The sequence below is a fragment of the Chlorocebus sabaeus genome, chromosome 10, assembly GCF_047675955.1.
Source record: "Chlorocebus sabaeus isolate Y175 chromosome 10, mChlSab1.0.hap1, whole genome shotgun sequence".
Taxonomy (NCBI): Eukaryota; Metazoa; Chordata; class Mammalia; order Primates; family Cercopithecidae; genus Chlorocebus; species Chlorocebus sabaeus.
In genome coordinates this window covers 124,918,692-124,935,692 of record NC_132913.1, presented here as the reverse complement: position 1 = coordinate 124,935,692, position 17,001 = coordinate 124,918,692, and the positions used below count along the sequence as shown (strand labels likewise).

The 17,001-nt window shown below is 42.5% G+C and overlaps 1 protein-coding gene across 7 annotated transcripts in view; it reads left to right on the top strand.

Moving 5' to 3' along the window:
* The first annotated feature begins 368 nt into the window (after nucleotides 1-368).
* Nucleotides 369-17,001, top strand: part of COL6A3 (collagen type VI alpha 3 chain) — a 91,880-nt gene continuing 75,247 nt past the window's right edge. For 3 of the 7 annotated variants that reach the window (XM_007966767.3, XM_007966766.3, XM_007966764.3), the window contains exon 1: nucleotides 531-770. The gene's annotated coding sequence lies outside the window, so the exon portion shown is untranslated. Of the gene's footprint in view, nucleotides 443-530; nucleotides 771-17,001 lie in introns of those variants that run through there. The other 4 variants (XM_007966770.3, XM_007966769.3, XM_007966765.3 and 1 more) reach the window with 3 other exon arrangements.

Genomic DNA, 17,001 nt, shown 5'->3' with positions numbered 1-17,001 from the left:
GCCTCCTTTTTTTGCCTTTTCATTGGTGAACAGAGCTTTGGTTAACGGAAAACCAAGACGATTTTAATTGCTGGTTTTTCTATTTGAAAGGGGAGGTTATTAGTAGAAGTCTCAATTCAGAAACTTCAAGAAGAAATGGGAGGGTGTGGTGAGGGTAAGGGGGGGACTGCATTTCCTGTTTTCCTTTCAGATGGTGTTGGAAAACATTGCAGGAAAACCATGGATACCCACGAAGAAATTCCAAAATGTATTCTTTTTGACGCCAAGGGCCCAGCCCAAAAGGTGACGAGTAGGAGTGGTCAATTTTTTTTTAAGAGTTGGGGCTTGCGGGAGTCCAGCTAAACGCTTGTAGGGTGAAGACAGAATTCAGAGGGTGACATCAGCCCGAGAGCGGGGGCCAGAAGAAACAGAGTGGAGGAGTCTGGTTTCATTTACAGTTTGGGTCAGTTCTGCAGTGAGGAGGGGGAGAGGAGGGGTCAGGGAGGGGGAAGGAGGAGGAGGAGGAGCTGGAGGAAGCCCTGACTGGTATCCCTGGCCCTAGTCCAGTTTGGAGCTCAGTCTTCCACCAAAGGCTGTTCAGTTCTCCTGGGCTCCAGCCTCCTGCAAGGACTGCAAGAGTTTTCCTCCGCAGCTCTGAGTCTCCACTTTCTTGGTGGAGAAAGGCTGCAAAAAGAAAAAGAGACACAGTGAGTGGGAAAAATATGCATCCTATTCAAACCTAATTGAGTCGAGGAGCCCAGGGACACACACGCCTTCAGGTTTGCTCAGGGGTGAGTGTGATTTCTGATCTGTTTTTCCAGATTCGGGGCTGGAAGGAAATGCTCTCAACCTGAAGTGACCGTTTCTAGGTAGCTTTAGTGGCTCTTATGTTCACGCTGTTCGCCAGTTTTCTGTACGTGTTTTAGGTCTCTGGAAGATTCTGCTGATTTTTCTTTCTCACCTTGTGGCAGTGGGGTTTCCTTAACTTGGTTAAGGTCATGCTTGCCTAAGAGCGTGAGCGCTTTTCCACCGCGCGTCTGTGGCTGCTACTCGCGCCCTGTGCATTCCGGGCGGCAGCGTGTTTTGGCCCATGATTTATTTAAGTTACCGCTGCCTTCTAAAACCCATTTGGGATCCGCTTTGTTTGCAGAAGCGTCTTTGCCGAGGACTAGCAGAGCTCCCTGCCGAGCGGCTCTGCTGGGAGGTTTTCTGAGCTCTCTGGGTGGTGACACTAGGTTAGGGTGCAACAACCTGCGTGGGTTTTCAGCCCAGGGCCGCCCACGGGAAGGTGCTGGTGGAGCACATTGGCTGCTTTCACGAGATTGGAGTGACTCTGGTGCCCAGGATGGGGGCCAAGTAAAGGGTCACTCAGTCATTGCCATCAGGCTTTCGTCCTTTCAGGAACCTGATGTCTCTGTTGGAGACTTTGTCCCTTGGGGTTGCTTAAAGGAGTTGCAGGGGTCAGAGAAGAAGAAGGAATTTGGCATTTGGGCAGCATGCTGAGTGTCTAAGGCAAGGCCCCTGGGGCTGCAGGGCCAGCCCATGCTGCACAGAGGTGAGGCCAGTGCCAAGCTGGGAGGCCCCGAGGGCTGTTCCCTGGCCTGGAGGATGCAGGGTGGGGCTCGAGTCCTGTCTTGCTGAGGATGGAACACGTTCACTGACAGTGGCCAGCCTGTTTGGGGAACCTGTTTCAAGGGGCCTACTATGTTCGAAAATGAATGGGGATTGAAGTATGGGTGGAGTCACTAGGAGGGACTAGGGGGTGGTTGAAGAAAAATCTGCTTCCACAGGAAGCCCCAGGAGCCAGTTTCGTGGCCGGTGCAGACCCCAGGAGCAAACCCCACTGAGCGCAGGGGAGTCTGCTGCACGGGATGGGGAGGCAGGGCTGTGGCCCCGGCTGACCAGCTTCTCTCCCCACACACAGCTCACCCCGATGAGGACCACAGGGTGCTAGAGCTGCAGGGTGCTCAGAGCTCACAGGGACGGTGGATGATTAACCTGGGATCCCCCAGCTCCCCAGGGTCCCATTCTTAACACTGTAAAACACTGAACCGAAATGGCTCTAAAATTGAAGTTACATTGCTCCTAAGCAAAACTATATTGAAAACTGAGTGGGTGGTCGTTGATGACATTACTGGGACTTCTGAGGTTTTTGTTGGGCTAAAGATAATGGAAGAGATTTTTGGTCAGAAGCCACTGATGTAGTTGTTTCCTGGTTTTCAAAATGAGCAACCAGGGGCTCTGAGATGTGGAATTCCTTGCCTAGGCCATGGTGCGAGTGTCCGAGATGGCAGTGAAATCCTTCCCCATTGCAGGAGAGCAGACAAGCCAGCGACAGAGGATCCCAAATAACTCATATCTAGTTGGGAAAACTACTTGGGGCTCACTGAGACTCTACCAATGAACTGAGAAAGAAGTGAGGTGGACTGTGGGAGGGGGCATCGGCTCTGTGACCGGAATACCGGGGCTGGCCGCCCTGCTCAGGCCACCTCCTGGCGGTGGAGGGCCCCGAGGGAGGGGACTTGAATGCTCTTCTTTCTGAAGTGGGTTTGTAGCTGAGGATGAAAGCCTGGGGTGGGGAGGCGGGGCTTTTACAGAGATCAGGATCTAGGAACGGCTGCCTGTCTGGACTGCTTTGTTTAGGCGAGGGTTTCTTGTAACCCAGAGGTTTACTTCTCTCCTTTCCTCACTCATGGTCGAGAGAAGCCAGGAAGCAGACACTGAGTGGAGAGGAGGGCTTGGGAAGGAATTCCATGTTGGGGTGAAGTGAGGCTGTCCTGTCTTTTCCTATCCAGGCATTGGAGGGTGTGGCCACAGCACCTTTCTGGGAGGTGGCTGGGGAAGCCTCTAGAATGTTAGCCCTTGGCCCCGCTCTTCCCCTGCTTGGCAGGGAGCGTGTTCCACCCCACCATGGTTGTGGCCCACAGGTGAGGAGATGTGTGGCAAATGTCCAAACCTGGGGGTCTGAGTGATATTTTTGATACGCGATAGGCATCTTTATGAAAAATTGTCTTCACTTCGCACTTCATTTTATTTCTAAAGCGTTCAGGACTCAGCAAATTGCACTGACTTTATCATAAGTGCCTTTTGTGATTTCCTATCCTAGAACTTAATACGTCCCCGATGAGAAAGTAGGAAGAAGCTCCTCTCTCCAGTCGATTGTTGATTTGTGGTTCCAATGAGGCTGCTCATCCTGACCTTAGTTTTAGGAACGGAACCCATAGATGCGGATGCCTAAAGCCGGCTTGAAACAAGACCGCCTTCTTTGGAAGCTTTGGAAGCTGGCAGTGACTTTTTGCCAGTGAGGCTTCATTTGTTTCCTTGCTCAGAGGGTTTAGACAACTGGATCAAGCGTAGACTTCATCAGCGGTTGATATCACCTCCCACTTTTATGTGAAATTCCATGTTTAGGATTTAAAATTCACCGGCAAGTCATGAACACTATTGCGTGACACTTCCTTGCAGGCACAGTAGCAGCTTTAGCAAACATTTTTATTTGAAAGTTCAGTTTTGTCACTGCTCTTTTCGGAAGAAGCTGAAAATCTAGTATCTCTCGGGGGAAGAATCGCAGGTGGTTTCCATCTGACGGGGATGTTGTGTACCAGGCAGCTTTTCCACCCTGACTTAAGGGAGCAAATGTTCACGGTGTCCTGGCTGCAGCAGGCAGGCAGTGAAAAACACAGTGCCGCTACATAAATAGCTGACGATTTGAGAAGGGACCTGACATTTAAAGAAAATCCTATTAGCTCTAGCTAAGGAAATGAAAGCCACAAACCATCCAGATTTAAAGCAGGGGAGCTTTAAAGGTTCCTGCTAATTCAGACGGCTATGAACTAGACAAGGATGGTTATCTTCATTCTCGCATTTCTAGATACAGCTTCTCCGCTTCCACTGCAAAACTTCGGTGGAATTCAGTGTAAAAATTCAGGGCAAAGAAAGGACAATCCTACTCTTTAAATAAAAGATGTTGCTTGCCCCCTCTGATGTGTGGTTATGAATGTCTTATTTGCAGGGTGTATTCCACAGGTCCTGATTTTGCAGAGATATTCCCTTCAAGAATTCACTTTGTTAATTTTGAAAAACATAATTTTAATACATTCTGGTCTTATAGTCCATTTTGGGAAGGAGATGAAATTTCGAGGGCTGGGCACTGTGGCTCATCTCTGTAATCCCAGTATTTTGGAAGACTGAGGCAGGTGGATCGCTTGAGCCCAGGAGTTTGAGACAAGCCTGGGCAACATACGGAGACCTTGTCTTTACAAAAATAATTTAAAAAATTAACCAGGCATGGTGGCATGTGCCTGTGATCTCAGCTATGAGGTTGAGCCTGGGAGGTTGAGCCTGCAGTGAACTGTGACTATGCCACTGCACTGCACTTCAGAGCCTGGGCGACAGAACAAGAACCTGACTCAAAAAAAAAAAAAAAAAAAAAAAAAAGAAATTTTGAGTTAGCACATTCATGCCTGGTCTAGCTGTTTTTGAAAAGGCAGTTTGGTTTTCTTTCCTCTAGAGGGAGGTGTATCTCTGCAAGCTCTAGAAAAATCTCTGAAGTGGTGTCTGGAGTCTCCCAGGGTGGGGTTTCAGGGTTTGCAGTGACTCAGTGATGACCATCTCTACAGAGCTTGTGGGCAACTTTAGGACTGACATTTCCATACATGACTATCATTATTATATTTATTGTGGCTGTTCATAATAACTGAAGTGGACATACATTAGAGCTTTGTTTTTCTTCTCTGCGCAGGTGTAAGTGTATTGAGATGAAATTGTGCCATCAAAGGAGGCAATCTTGGTTCTCAAACAATTGCATTACAAGGGTATTCAGCAACTAAAACATTTTATAGGAAGCATTTTACCCATATCTAATCACAGAGGTTTAAATGAACAGTTGGGTGCTTGGGAACCAAAGTAAGTTTGCATATTCATGCCATTGTGGATCTCTGTAGAATTATTGGATTTTAGAACTATGAGGGTGTTCATGACATGTCCTTTGATACTTTCCCCTAATGGACAATGGGTTTTAACGTATTTTTAAAAATTCACACAAGCTATAATTGTGAATGTCTCATCTTAAATATTTATTAATACAAATATAAATTACTGACGCTCAGATTTATGTTTGTTAGCTTGAGATAACCAATGTTAAGAACCTGAGGGAGAGAATTCTAACTCAGAGCAAAAATAATAATAATAATAAAAACAAAACAAAACAAAACAAAACAAAAAAACCTAACCCTTTGGTTGGTCTTGGTGTTCTCATGTTTACTTAAGTTTAACAAGACCTATTGTGCATCGCGGCCTTGAGCGCTGAGATTCAGGGAGGGGATAAAAATGACCAAGACATAGCCCCCTCTCTTCTGGTTGGCAAACATATAATTTCTGTTTGGCTAATTGAAATATCAAAAAAACTATCACCTTGGTGGATGGTTTCTCCACGCCTTTTATACTTCAGATGAAGACAGAGAGCTCAGAAAGGTATGCCCAGCGACAGGGCCACAGAGCTAGTAGCAGAAGTGTCTGATGTTTCCAATATGCAGACATCTTGGACTCTGGACATTTCAAGGGGGACAAGCCTTTCAGAGTGTATTTTAGGGTGCCATGTGGAGAAAAGTACTCTTGCCATTCTCAGTCTTCCTTGGAGTAACCTCTTTTAAGTTGATTCAGCAGAGGAGTAACTGTTGTTTTAAAAAATCTGGAAAGAAAAAGGAGAGAAGAAAAAAACAAATACGAAAAGTTCTGCCAAACCCTCTCCCAAAGGCAAATTGTTAGTCTTGTAGGGGTCTGGCAGCATTTAGCACACTATGATCCTACTGCTCTCCTGAAGTTTCAAACTCATGAAATACAGAGAAACGTTTGAGAATGTGAGTGGCCAGGGATAAGTACAATGGGAAATGTTTCTGTAAAACCCCCCGTGTGTACTATACATTAGATTTTTCAGGAACCCAGAGCATCAGGAATTGGCCACTGGAAGGAAGAGCTCATGGCTCGGTTTAATTTCAAAATTAAAAATTGAACAGCAGCTGGAGTTGACTCAGATCTCAAGGGAAACTATTCCAGGAAACTGGTTTTTCACTTCTGGAATCTTCATTAGTTGATTCAGCAGCCCAGGGCTGGTACCCAGAGTTAGCGCCAAGTCAGCTAAACTCACAGCTGGCCCGGCGGTGCACCAGGGTGCTCTGTTTCTAATTGGGGCTGCAGAAAACCCATCACTCCTCAGAGCCCAAGGCAACAGATGGAAGAGAGCAGTTGCAGGACTTTAGCCTGTTTGAGCAACAGACAAGGAGCATTCTTTTACACAAAAGGGAGGCTGGGAGAGATTGGCCGACCATTGCGACAGAGGCAGTAAGGAAGTAGAATTTCCCAGGTTATTGCAATAAATCCAGCATGGATGATATTTTATCAGATGTTCCAACTTGATTTTTGAAAAGGTTTCTATGTTCAAGAATAATTTTCTCTTCTCTACTTGATTATGAATTAGACTAGAAAACAAACAAAATATCTAACTTTTCTTTTTACAATGGGAGCACCTTTCAGCCATTTTAATCATTTACGATGGAACACCACGGTTTTGGAAAGGTCAGTAGCACCCAAGTTCATTGCCAAGAAGGAAAGAGACAGGAATAAGTGCCAAGCTCCAATTTGGATCCAGCAGCATCATGTGGCAAGGGGTTGGAATGGAGTGGGCATTTGTGCAATATTTCTTGAAGCATTTTCTAACGCACCCTCTTCTTTAACGTTGAAATGGAACTAGTCTCTGCCTGATGTTTATAATTAGCAGTGTAAGCGCAGACAAAATCTCGTCTGGCTGCCATATATTTCAGAATGTGGAATGTGTTTTACATTTGCCTGGTGGTGTCTAGCTTTTCAAATCACACCAGATATGGAACTTTCTGCTTCATGGTTATTATCTTGAATGCTAGGAATATGTTTTAAAGTAATGTTTTCAAATATCTGGGCAATTAATCTGGAGTTTCTTAATTGCCTTTGTAATGGGAAGGAGACCCACCTCTGAGGAGCTTGGCCTAAGCCTGGCCGGAGGTTGGCATGTTCTTACAGGTGCTCTCGTTCACAGAGTGGGGGCATTGCTAGGGGATGTCCAGGCCCTCTCTTTCTGCATTGCTTTGTTATAATCCACGAGTTGCAGGATAGGTGTTGCTTTGTTAGATTTTACCAGGAAGAGCCGAAGATCTCAAATTGGCTACTCCATATCTAACAAGGACCACAGTAGGTGACGAAATACCCCAGTAGGTGACAAAGGAGGTCTAGTTACCCTGCCTGATGAGAAGATTTTTAAAATGTTGCTATCACAGGACACACATTCAGTTTGAGTCAAACAGATTACTGTTCTAGAGTATTTTCATAGAATAGAAATTTGAAGGCCAGGTGTAGTGGCTCATGCCTATAATCCCAGCACTTTGGGAGGCTGGGACAGGAGGATCCCTTGAGCCCAAGAGTTTGAGACCCGCCTGGGCAATATAGTGAGACCTTGTTTCTGCCAAAATTCAAAAAAAAATTAGCCGGGCATGGTGGCACACACCTGTAGTCCAAGCTACTTGGGAGGCTGAGGTGGGGGGATTGCTTGATCTCAGGAAGTTGAGGCTGAAGGAAGCTCTGATCGTGCCACTGTATTCCAACCTGGACAACAGACCTATACTTTGTCTCAAAAAAAAAAAAAAAAAAAAAAAAAAAAGAAAAAAGAAAAGAAAAAAAGTAAAAAATATGAAATCCAAGTTGTTAAATAAACAGAAAAAACCAAAATTTGATGTATTTCTTGGAGCTGTTCCAAAACATTTACTTTTGAGGATTCTCCTTTGGGTCTTTCAAACAGCAAGAGCATATTAAATTCCACTCTCCTCCTACCCTAACTGCAGGACTTAATAAATCCTTTCTTAGCTTCCTCCCTGAGGTAAAGAATGGGGACTCCTTTCCCAGGATTCAGGCAAAATGAGAAAGAGTGAGAAAAAGAGAAAGAAATGGGCACTCCTTCTCACAGTCTAGGAATGGGTGTGGCAAAGGCAAGGGTGGATGAGTGCCTCGAATTTACTGAAATTTGACTTTTTATTTCACAGTCAGTGTGCACGGCTCTCCCACTGTGGTCTTTGACTATTTCCAGTGCTCCCATTTTAACCAGGACAATTAGGAACTAACAGAAGTTCCAGAACTTGATAGGAGGGACAGACTGATTTTAAAAAGCAGTGCTTGGAGAAAACCAAATAAATGGCTTCAAAATGGGAGCTCTGGATTTATTTGAGTCTTTGTTTTAAAATTATTTCCTTGTGTGCATGTGTGTGTCTCTTTCTTAAAAAAGATTTCCAGACATGGAAAATGAAAAAGGTTTTGAGTAGGCTGAATGAAAACTAATTTACAGAATTGCAAAATAGCTTGGGAAGTCATATTCATTGGAATATGATTGAATATGATTTCAGGCTGAAGGGCCATGTAGGGCAATCTTTGTAATGAAAGGTATCCTTTTAAATTTCAAAGGGATAGAAACTAGATGGGAAAAGGCACCTCGAATCCTTTTAGAATGAGGCAGAGTAAACAGAGGCAGAGTAAACATAAAGATGAATAATCCTAAACAGAAAGATGAGAATGAAAATGTGATGAATGTCTGTTATTGAATCTGTTGCCTTTAGGACACAGAATCTAGGATGAAGGAACAGACCCCTTCCAACCTAAGGTCTCAAGCAGCCAATTCTGAGTCTTTTTTTCATATTTGAAAGAATGATAGCAGACAGCCGAATTCTATTGACATAGAATCTGTGGTGTGTCACCACCAAGGAAGTCTATTTCTTCCCCAAAAGACAAGAGATCTGGGTCAAATCTGGCACAGCCTCTAGGGTTTCCTGGGGTTCTTCCCATGAGCTTTGGAAATGCTAACTTGGGTTAGGTTTCTGGTTCTACCTTGTTTTATCTAGGTAGCTTTGAACAATCACTTTGGCTTGCTGGGGTTTCAATTTCTCAGCTCTAAAATGGAGGGAAATCAGCCACTGGGCAGTGGGGAGGAGGATGTGAAGTCCCACCCACAAGACAGAAGCCCAGGAAGCGTTACTAGCGCTCTCCTCTCTCCTTCCTTGGGGAGGGTATTGTCGGCCAATGAGCGGGGATGGCTGCCTCATTCCTCCTCGTTGAAGTGGGCGGGTGGTCATTTGGGGAGATAGTGTTTGACATCTTTTAATAATCTAAATGAAAAAGTTCTCCAAAATTTGCTGCCAGGGAATTTCGTTTTTTATAAATGGAGACTCCAGGACATGATAAACAATAGAAGAGAGTTAATTGCAAATGAAAATATCAGCAAATATTCAACAGCTGGGCTAGGAGTCCACGAGCCACAAGACCTGCTTCCCGCATGATGGCAGGAAAGTGTGTGGGGCCAAAGGCGTTTTTCCCACCTGGGAATTCAGCTCAGCTGAACCACATGAGTTCTGAGTCATCAGTGGAGCCTGGATAACGCATTGTCCTACAGGCATCATCTCCTGTCCCTTTCAGAACTGGAAGGGTTCCTTTCCTTCTCTTCCCTCCCCTCCTCTTCCCTCAATATCTGGATATATTCTGGATAAAATAATTCCTGTGCACAGTGTATTTGTCCCATTACTTTGTGTTCCAATGGGAAGTATCTCCATTGAGGGGGTTACTCTTCTAAAAATTCATATCTTGAAAATAAAAATCTTTACATATGATTTTCAATGAACTAAAGGTTTGTTTTACTCACAGAATTGTTGAAGTAAGTGAGTGATGTCTTAGAAAGACTTCCTAGATTTTATTTTGTAACTATTTAGATTATATTGAGCACTCTGGAACATGAGAAAGGTAGTTTTGGAATTGCTCCAGAGTGAGCCCACTCAATACTTTATATGTAACAGAAACAGTGGATTCAAAGGTGTTCACTGTGTGAAGGATGGCAATGGTGAAGAAAACTGTTAGCAAAACTTGCTCAAGGCATAATTCATTTGTGCTCTTTGTCAATGCTCCCTGCAAAGGAGTCTTCCCATCCCAGACTCAATAGTGAGGGGACAGCTCTCATCTTATCACATGTCCTATTTTCTCCACCTGGATTACAAAGCCGAATGCTTTACAAAGAGCTTCTCTTGTGTTCTCATTCACAAACAAGATTACCGCTTAAAATCATGCCTCTTGAACATGGATTAAACATTTAAAATAATTGAACTGGCTCTTCCTGAAGATTTGAATTAAAATTTTTAACTGAAGCAATGATGCTTAAACTTTGGGGGGTAAGGAGTGGCACAATTGCCTTTTAGAATCACATACAAACATGGACCCTTATCCCCAGAAAAACCCTCATCCACAGATGCAATTTTGCACCCAACTGTGGGAGGATCATGGACTCTTTGAATCTGTTGATCCCATATTAAAACATTGATCTAGACCAATTACAATAATACAGTTTGTTTTGGAAAGAACAGGCCATTTTCCTGGAAAGAATCTAGTAGGAAGTTTATACCTTTGCTAACAAAAATTGACTGTCAAGTTTGATAGAAAGAATCAAGAACAGCACATATGAAATGTACTTTTATATTATTCTAAAGTGTGTATCATTAATTGAGGTCATACAAAAAAATTAGATATTGCAATTTTTTTTTTTTTTTTTTAAGAAACACTCAGGAATGGGTCTAACAGACTATAGGGAAGAAAGGTAGAGCTTGGTAGAAAGGTCTGGAAGGTTCCCAGGGTTGCATGGGCTTGAGGGATTCCTAGAGAGTGAAGGGGCGAATATGGGGCTGTAGCACAGTGCGGGTAGGGTCATCCTAAGTGGAGGGAGGAGAACGGGCAGTCCAGCTTGTCAGGGGTCCCTGAGCCCTGCTGTGCTGGGACTATGCTAAAACTTGGGAGCGTTGTCAAACCACAGCATAAGCACTGGAGACTGCTCTTCTACATTGTGTTAACATATATCCATGTTCAAAAGGCAGTGACCATTGCAAGGCAAAAAAATCAGGCTGAGCTTTTGCAATGCTGCCATTATCACCAATCATTGCTGTCACTTTGTTGCAGAAAGAAATGTATTCTGTTGATGGCTGGCCTCCTGAGCATCATTAGAACAGCATTCCTTTCTCACTGTTGATGCATTTCCAAGAGGCCACTGTATTGACAGGTGGTTCTGTTTTAGCTGCTGAGATCATGCCTTCAAGTTCTCAGAATCTGAATCACGGGGTAGATTTGTTTCGTCACAGGTGGTACTTTTTGTTGATTTTTTTTGGAAACCCAAAGCCACATGGGTCCTGGTGTTCATTCCCTTGTTTATGGCTTCATCTGTCTCCATCTCACCAATTTTTGGCGGGTCAGGCTTAGGACCCACACTGTGTTCCATCTTCCTCATAGCTGGGCCACACGATTTGGACTCCAGCTTCTCCCTCTGGGCCTGACCTCAGGCAGGAGGAATTTCATGGCAAATCCATGGGACTGAGCTTCAAGTGTCCTTTGCACCCACTTAGCTCCTGTCCTTGACTGGCAGTCTCAGTAACTCTCTGTGGCTCTCCCTGTACTTTTGCTAATTGGTCCATCTGGACACTAGTCCACTGCTCCATTCATGGCAAAGTTACATCACTCATCAGCCAGACAGACTCTCCTCTGCTATCAAACTTCAGATGGCAAGGCTGAGAACATTAGATCATCCTCATCCCTGATTTCATTAGCTATATGGGGAAAATGGAATTCCTGTGCGACACAACAGACAACCATAAAGACTTGCAGAGCCCATGGGGGCACCTGTGGAGAGAGGAAGGTTAAGATAGAGATACAAAAGCTCAGGCCTTGGGTGGAGCCGATTCCAAAGCTCAGAGGATATTAGTCAGGGCAGAAGCCATGTTTGCACCAGGTCTGAATGTTAATATTAGATTCTATCCCACTTTCATGAGACTCTGATCTTCTTTGCCAAACCCTAACATTTTGCATGACATATATTTTCTTCTTTTCTTTCCAAATCTTATTTAGAACTAAGGGCAAACATTGTGTTATTTGAATACAGCAGCATGTAGACACACTTTAGGATGTTTAGTTGTGTTATTTTCTCCTTTTAGCTCTTAAACTCTATCATACCTCAAAAAAGAGAGGCTGCACTTACATCATTCCTGTTAAATTGATGGCTACATTTTAGGGGTAGTTACCCATGCTTTTAAAACCTGGCAAATGATATTTCCTGTCCTCATTTCTATTTTAATTGTGGTAAAAACCATATAACCTGAAACTTACTATCTTGACTATATTTAAGTGTACAGTACAGCAGTGTTAACTATATGCACCTTGTGGTACAACAGATATCTACAACTTTTTGATCTTGCAAAACAGAAGTTCTATACCTATGGAACAGTAACTACAACTGCCCCCCTCCTCACAGCCCCTGGACAACACCATTCTAAGTTCTTTTTCTAAGACTTTGGCTACTTTAAATACTTTTACATAAATGGAAGTATACAGTAATGTATTTGTCTTTTAGTGACTGACTTGTTTCACTCAGCGTAATATCCTCAAGATTCATCCATGCTGTAGTAGATAAAAGGATTTCCTTCTTTTATAAGGCTGACTAATATTCCTTGTATGTGGCATGTATAAGACTTAGTATAATACAGTAGGCTATGCACGTGGCTCACGCCTGTAATCCCAGCACTTAGGAAGGCTAAAGTGGAAGGATCTCTTGAGCCCAGGAGTTCAAGACCAGCCTGGGCGACATGGCAAAATCCTGTCTCTACTAAAAATACAATCCTGTCTCTACTAACAATACTACAGCTGGGTGTGGTGGTGTATGCCTGTAGTCCCATTTACTCAGGAGGCTGAGAAGAAAGGATTGCTTGGGCCTGGGAGGTTGAGGCTGCAGTGAGCTGTGATCATGCCACTGCTCTCCAGTCTGGGTGACAGAGTGAGACTCTGTCTCAAAAAAAAAAAAAAAAAAAAAAAAAGGAAAAGAAATAAAGAAAATTACAGCATAAGTGGTGTAATAACAGTGCAAAGTCCTAGGAGAGCTGTAGGAATAGCAGTTAATGAATTTAACAAATATTTATTACACACCTACAGTGATACAGACAGGCATTTTGCCATACTCTATGCTCAGAGTGTGACTGAACTTCACAATCCTGGAATACTCTTTGTTTGTGATAAAGCAGACTTGGGAATCTATAATCAATTTCATAATTGCAAAAATTCCATTGTGTGTGTATATATACATACATACATATATATATACACACACACACACACTTAACCAAGGAAGAAAAAAACCTGTGCACTAAAAACTATAAAATACTGTGGAAATAAATTAATTTCTTTATTCATCTCATCTATTGATGGACATTAAGTTGTTTCCACCTTTTGGATGTTACAAATAATGCTGAAATGAACATGGGTGTGCAAATATATCTTTGAGATCCTGTTTTCACTTCTTTTGGATATACCCAAAAGTGGGATAGGCGAATTATATGATAATTGTGTTTTAGTTTTCTGAGGAACATTTATACAATGGAGTCTATCCTTTCCCCATTGTGTGACTTTATTGAAGCTCAAAGATCATATATATGAGGTTTTATTTCTGGGCTCTCTATTCTGTTCCATTGGTTCATATGTCTGTCTTTAAGTCAGCATCATATTGTTTTCATTACTGTCATTTTGTAATATCTTTTGAAATTGTAAGTGTGAGGTCTCAAGCTTTGCTATTTTCCACCCCCTCATTATTGCTTTGGCTATTTAGGGTCCTTTGAGAGTCCATATGAATTTTAGTATTGTTTTTCTATTTCTGCAAAAGATGGCATTGGGATTTTGATAGATATTGCACTGAATTTGTAGATTGCCTTGGGTAGTATGAACATTTTAACAATATTAAGTCTTTGAATCCATGAACATGGGATGCTTTTCCATTTGTTTGTGTCTCTATTAATTTTTTTCAACAGTGTTTTATAGTTTTCAGTGCACAGGTTTTTGTTTCCTTGGTTAAGTTTATTTCTGAGTATCTTGTTATTTTTCGTGGTATTATAAATGTGATTGTTTCTTAATCTCCTTTTTGGATAGTTCATTGTTAGTGACTAGAAATGCAAATGATTTTTGTTTATTGATTTTATATCCTGCAACTGTGCTAAGTTCATTTATTAGTCCTAATAGTTTTTTAAAAATATTTGGAGTATTTAGGATTTCATACATTTAAGACCATGTCATCTATGAACAGAGTTAATTATACTTCTTCCTTCCAATTTGGATGCATTTTATTTATTTTTCTTGCCTGATTGCTCTGGTAAGGACTTCCAGTACTAAGTTAAATAGGAGTAGTAAGAGAGCACATACTTGCCTTTTTCCTGCTCCGAGAGGGACAGCTTTCGGTTTTTCACCATTGAGTGTGATGCTAGCTGTGTGTGTTTAATATATGTTCTTTATGGTATTAAAGTCATTTTCTTCTATTCCTAGTTTGTTGAGTGTTTTTATTTCAAATCATGAAAGAGTGTTGAATTTTGTCCAAAGAGTTTTCTGCATTAATTGAGATGATAATGTTTTTCCCCTTCATTCTATTAATGTGGCGTATCACATGATTGGTTTTCATACGTTGAAACATGCTTGCATTCTAGAACTAAATTCCACTTGGTTATAGCGTATAATCCTTTTAATGTGCTGTTGATTTGGTCAGCTGGTATTTTGCTGAGAATTCTTGCATCAGTGTTCAACAGGGATATTGATCTGTATTTTTCTTTTCTTGTCATGTCTTTGATTTTGGTTTCAGGATAATACTGGCCTTATAAAAATGAGTTTGGAAGTGTTCCTTCCTCTTTAATTTTTTTGAGAAAAGTTTGAGAAGGATTAGTGTTAATTCTTCCTTAAGTGTTTGGTAGAATTTTCCAAGAGTGACATCTGGTCCTGGGCTTTTTTGTTTTTTTTTTTTTTTTGGTGGAAGGTTTTTGATTACTGATTCAACCCTGTGCTAGTTTAAAGTCTGTTCAGAATTTTTTTTATTGCTTCATGATTCAGTCTTGGTGGATTGTATCTTGGTGTGTTATTGTCCTCACTTCTTACAGATCTCATGGAGTCTTGTCAGTCTTTCCAAAGTCTTGTATGAACAGTTTCACGTGCCTGATTTGCTCTCATTTCCGCTTGCTTTCTTCAGGGAATTGCCAAATTATTCCTGATGCAGGGAATATAAAACCAATTTAGAAGCATTTGGGGTTTTAGAATTATAAGATGAAAAAAGTCACATTTCAAAATCTGACATATACTTGATAACCAAAAAGATGTTTCTGATTTTCATTCACACTGATGCTGAATGCCTTTACATGCTGTAATCTGTGAAATAGACTTCTTTTTAACCTTCAAACCCTAACAGTGAAATGATGGTGATAACTCAATCTTCCTAGATTATATGTATTTCAGTTTCTTAAATCAAATGGAATTTCTAATTTAACTGTAGTCTACACTATATCATTTCCAATATCAAATAGTACTTCCTGAAACTCAGTGTAAGAAAAAATGACGATATTAACTAGTGTCATGAAAGTTCATGCTGATAATGAGATTGAGTCTGGTCCTTCCCCTGGGCTTCTCTGGGGAAACGTCAATTGTCTACCCATTCTAATTCTCTCACTTGGTGACAGGGAGGCGCGAGCTCCACCATCAAGGGACATGGGCCCACTTACAGTTAATGGAGTCCAAGAGAACAGATATTTGCAAGCCCAGTGACCTGGGCTCAGTGGAGGCCTGGGCAAGTGGAGATGCCTTTGGTTGCTGCTTCAGAGGCGTAAGAACTTAGCAAAGTTAGATGCATGGAGAGGAATAGTCGATGGAATATGTTTGGGGAATTCTGGGTTAAATCAAGTACAGCAGGTTTCTTTACTTTATTTTTCAGAACTGCTATACATTCATGTATATTGTAACTGTTCCAGAAGGAAGCTTGGTATTCAGCGCTTTCCAAACTGTGTTGCTCATGGAACGCCTGTTTTTCCCCTCAGAACATCTAATGGAATGGGTGTTCCATGGAATGTGCTTTGGAAAATGCTGATGAAACCTAAGTTGTTGGAGAAGGGTAGTTAGAGTTCACTTGCCATCCGTTCTGCGTCAGGCATTTACCGAACAGCCTTCCACATGCCCCTCACAGAAGGCTGGAAGAGAGGCATGGCTAGCATTGCTCTTTGTTGTAGAGGAGGAAATGGAGGCTTTGAGCAATTATACCACCTGCCTGAGGTAGGGTGTGATGGATCCAGGATCCAGATTTATCTGATTCCAAGCACCTTATCTTTCCCCAACATCACTGGCTCCTTTTCTGATTCCTAAAAAGCCCAAATTCAGGCTGGTGAACTTGATTGAAAAGTTGCTATGGAATCATGGGGTTTTCATGGAGGAATAAAAATGTTCCTCTTTTTTTATTTTTATTTATTTATTTATTTTTTGAGACGGAGTCTCGCTCTGTCGCCCAGGCTGGAGTGCAGTGGCGCGATCTCAGCTCACTGCAAGCTCCGCCTCCCGGGTTTACACCATTCTCCTGCCTCAGCCTCCCGAGTAGCTGGGACTACAGGCGCCGCCACCTCGCCCGGCTAATTTTCTTGTATTTTTAGTAGAGACAGGGTTTCACTGTGTTAGCCAGGATGGTCTCGATCTCCTGACCTCGTGATCCGCCCGTCTCGGCCTCCCAAAGTGCTGGGATTACAGGCTTGAGCCACCGCGCCCGGCGTTCTTCTTATCCTCTCATCTTATGAACCTCAGTGTGGCAGGTGCTATTGAGCACCAAGGTGTCTTTGAATAGTTGTGCACGTTGGCCACTTATTCTCTGCAGCTCCATTTTTTCCTGTAAGCATGAGGATCAGCATCTACCTCTAAGGATAATGTAAAGATAAATAAGACACATTATGAAAAATTATGAAAAACTGCAATTATCACATAGTAGATGCTGAATAACTTTTGATAACATGGCACCCAAAACGGTGGTTTGATAACATCCTAGCCTGCTTGTGTTGCCAATGTCCTTGTTCCCCAGTACTCTTACCCAAACCTCTGCAAAGGGAACCCCTGACCAGAGAGCTCCTAGCTGGGGAACCCGTGGCCAGT